Raw genomic sequence first — 4788 nt, 5'->3', positions numbered from 1 at the left:
CCCTCTCCTTTTCTTTTTTCTCCATTCCTCAATCCCAGTTTTTCTTCCCTTTTAAATACTTTCTTCCTATTTCCCAATAACTATTGTACATTTTAGATTATTTAATTTTTCATTTTTTTACACTAGGGAGGCAGTAAGATATTTGCACATGCAAGTCTGATTTATTTCCTTTATCAGTATGCTCTAAAGTTGCATCTATTTACCCATAATAGTAACAAGTGAATACTGCTTTATTCCACATAATTTTTATCCATTCCTTGGTTTATGGGCATTTGGGTTGTTTGCAAGATTTTGTTACTACAAATTGTGATGTTATAATCATGGATGGGCAGGCCAAATGGCTCAGTGGATTAAAGCACTTGCTTAGGCAGATGCAGGGGCCAGGAGTTCAATCCCCTGGCCTGCCGTGCCGGCCCCACCCCCAACATGTGCTGAGATGGCAATTGAGACTGGGTGTGGTGGTGTACACCTGTAATCCTGCCCAGCAGTTGGAAGGCTGCAAACAGGAGGATCACTAGGAGTCCAGTCTATGCAGTGAGACACTATACACCTTGTACAACTTGTCCTAAATACAAATATATATGTATATCACAATGCTATATATATATATTTTTTGGCATAACTGGGGATTGAACTCAGGCCCTTGTGCTTGCCAGGAAAGTGCTTATTCTACTGAGCCATCTCCCTGGCCCCTGGCATGATGTTTTTAATTATTCTGGGAAAATACCCAGGAGGGGAATAGCTAGGTTGGATGGGATCTCTACTCCTATTTTTTGAGGAATCTCCACAATGATTTTCACAATGGTTACACCTGGCTACACTCTCACAAAAAAATAGAAGGGTGTTTTTCCTCTTACATCCCACAAGCATTTGTTATTGATTGATTTTTCTGATGGCAGCCATTCTTTCCAAATTGAGATGCAATCTCAGTGTTGTTTTTGTGTGTATCTCTCAACATTTTCTTCATGTATGTATTTGCTATCTGTATTTTTTCATCTAAGAAGTGTATATTCATTTCAGATGCCAACTTTTTGATTGGGTCTTTAAAATTGAATAGTCTGATTTTTTTTTCAGTTCTTCATATGTTATAGATATAAGTTTTTTGTCTGATAGACAGTTTGCTAAAAATTTTAGCCAGTTTCTGGGTTATCTTCTCACTCTGTTGTTAATTTCTTTGATGTGAAAATCTTTTTAATGAAACCTGAATTACTGGTTTTTTGGAATATTTCATGTGGTTTGGTTTTTATGTACCAAGTTTCTGCTTAACCCTATGTCTTCAAGATTTCTACCTACCCTCTCTTCCAGTACATTTAGTGTTTCTGTTTTAATATTTATGTTTTAGTCCATTTTGACTTTAGTTTCATGCATGGTTATAGGTGTGGGTCTAATGTTATTCTTTGGTATTTAGGCAACAGGTTTTTAAAGCTCCATTTATTAAAAGGGCTATCTTTCTTTCAGTGAATATGTTTGGCCCCTTTGTCAATGATAAGGAGGTTGAGAGGGTTTGTAGCTGTGTCTGCATCTTTTAATCTGTTCCACTGATCCTTAGGTCTATTTTTTCAATGCAGACTTTTTATCCCACTGGCTTTGTAATGTAATTTCAAATCAGGGTTTGTGATGACTTCTGCCTTGCCTTTGTTTCCCAGAACTGCTTTTGTTATTCTAGGTCTCTTCTTTCTCCAAATGAATTTTAGGTGTGTTTTCTCTATTTCTATGAGGTATGCTCATGATATTTATGTTGGGATTGCATTAAATCTGTACAACTATTTTGTACAACCAATTTTTTATGCTTACATCTTGTCTTGTTCCTGATATTAGAGGAAAACTCTCAATTTTTTTCCCATTTAGTATGATGTTGGCTGTTGGTTTCTCTTAGATGGTTTTTATCAGGTTGGGTTATAGACCACCTATTCCAATTTTCTATAGAGTTTTTATCATGAACTTTGTCAATACTCATTTTTTACTTCATTGGTTCTTCCTATGAGCATGGGATTATTTTCCATTTTCTTTCTTTCTTTCTTTCTTTCTTTCTTTCTTTCTTTCTTCTTTCTTTCTTTTTTTGCTTTTAGCTTTATAGAGGACTTTATTGAGAAGTTAGTATGAAAAACATTGAAATCCATAAAATTTCAATAAGACAGAAAAATTATTTGTAGCTATAGTGATTGACACAGTGATCATAAATAGAGATTAAATTATTGCCTAAGTGAAAACCTCTTCAAAACATCTTTTTCACGTCATTATAATTTTCAGTGTATAAATCTTCTACTTCTTCTATTAAATTCATTCCTAAGTAATTCATTTTTTGTATGTCATTGTGCAAGGTGTTCCTTTCCTAATTTCTCTTTTGGTAAAGTTTTGTTTATGTACAGGAATGCTAATGATTTCTGAGTGTTCATTGTACCCAGCCAAGATACTGAATTTGTTTATTAATTCTAGAAGTATTTTGGTGGAATTTTTACAGTCTTCTAAATAGAATATCACATCATCAGGGAATAGATGTAATTTAATGCTGAGGTCCAGCCTCAGCTTCCAGGGAACAACAACCTGAGGGGAGAGAAAAGTGGGCAGTGAAAAACAAGCAGTCAGAGAAACAGTGGGGTTAGAAAGGAAGACAAGTACGTCTCTTCAATCCAGAGCAAAATCAGTAGCCTTTATTTATATATGGGTGATTATGTAAGCTTTCTTCATGTAAGATTAACAAATGTGATTTTTAAAACCTATAAGTGAAAAACAATTTAAATTCTGATTAATATGAGTATGCAGCATAAACTAAGAGTAGTCATGGAAACTTAACCATTGTTCTTTGTATTCTATTTTCTGCTCTAATGAAACTCTCAGCTCTTGGGGATGCTTTCGCACTGCCTCAAGATCTTGACTCTAAACTTCTTTGTTATTCTTAAATTTTCTTAGCTTAGGCTTGCCCGTTTCTGCAGGTATAGAAGGTAAGAAGTATGGAGTCAACCTATGTAAGAGCTTTATGCATTTAATTAAGTTATGCCAAAACCCTAGATGTTTAATTGTGTGCTTTCTTTTATGTGAATCATAAGCCTAACAATTCCCAGGGGTTTTTTTGAGACAAATTCCATAGGAAGCTCTGCTTTGCAGATTCTCCAAACTTGACATGACTGTCAGAGGATAGCTGTGGAGACCATTGGATGGCTCTCCACAATTTAACTTCTTCCTTTCCTGTCTTTATTTCTTTTATTTCTCTTTCTTATCTAATTGCTCTGGCTAATGTTTCCAGAACTATAGGGAATAAGAGTAGTGATAGTGGACATCCTTGTCTTGTTCCTGATCTTAGAGGAAAGCTCACATTTTTTTCCATTTGGTATGATGTTGGCTGTTGGTTTCTTTTAGATGGCTTTTATCAGGTTGGGTTATAGACCATCTATTCCAATTTTCTATAGAGTTTTTATCACGAATGAGTATTGAACCTTGTCAAAAGTTTTTTCTGCAGCTACTGACATGATAATGTGAATTTTGTCTTTGGTTCAGTTGATATGGTATATTACATTTTTTTTTTGATTTGTGAATGTTGAACCATCCTTGCATAGGACACTCTGAAAACATCTACTAAGACCCATTATTTTAGGTCTCTCGATCCCTTATAGGTATATGTTTCCTTTACAGGTAAGTTCTCTATAAGTTCTGATATTTCTCTTTTTTTTAGTTCTGATACTTCTTTGCTAAATTTTTTTTGTCTAATTGATCTATTCCTTTGTGTCAGTGGGGTATTACACTCTCCTATTATAATTGTTTTACTACATGCTTTACTTTTAATTTTTATTAAGAATTATGTAGTTTGGTGCTCCTGTATTTGATGAATACATAATTTTGACTGTCATATCTTCCTCTTGAAGTTTCCCCCTACCAAGTAGGTAGTGACCTTCTTTATCTCTTTTGATCATTCTTAATTTGAAGTTCACATTCTCTACAAAGTAAATTACTACCCCTGATCTCTTCTGGGTTTCTGTTGCATGGGAGATTGTTTTCTATCTTTTGACTTTCAGTCTATTAATTGCATTTTGAATTAAATATGTTTCTTTTATTCATTACATTGTTGGATCTTGTGTCTTGACCCATGATTCTAGCCTGTTTCTTTTGATTACTGAATTGATGCCATTGAAGTTAATGATAACTGATATGTATTGGTTTCTCTTTGTTTTTTAATATTATTTTTGAGAAACAAATAACAATGAGCCATTTTCCTAACAGGGTAGTAGGACAGTTACAATAATTAATATATGATATATTGTTGTCTTCATAGTGGTTATTCATAGTACAAGATGCAGATGTGATATCCTGTCCAAACACTATTAGTACAAATATTTCTTCTCATTGAATTAAGAGACAGTAGCTGTATATCTATCCTATTTTGTATATACAGATACAAATGACCCTTCATTTATATCCCCTTCTGGAAATTTAAATTTATTTATTTATTTATTTTATTGAGAAACAAATAACAATGAGCCAGATTCAAATCCGATTAGTAGGACAGTTTCAATAATTAATACATTGCATATTGGTGTCTTTGTATTGGTTATTCACAGTATAAGATGTAGACATAATATCTTGTTGACTTCTCTTCGTCATGAATTTTTTCTTCTGTTGGTTGTTTGCTTTTCCCCTCTGTATAATGGCTTGTCCTACCTTTTGGTTTCTTTCTGTTGATAATCATGTAATTGTGGCCATTTTTATTTCTTTCTAGACAATCTTTCAGTATTCTTTATAGTATTGGCTTGGTGGTCATGAATTTCTTCAGTTATTCGTCATTGAAGTACCTTA

The sequence above is a fragment of the Octodon degus genome, unplaced genomic scaffold, assembly GCF_000260255.1.
Source record: "Octodon degus isolate 3935 unplaced genomic scaffold, OctDeg1.0 scaffold00211, whole genome shotgun sequence".
Lineage (NCBI taxonomy): Eukaryota > Metazoa > Chordata > Mammalia > Rodentia > Octodontidae > Octodon > Octodon degus.
Note: the sequence above shows the minus strand (reverse complement) of the source record.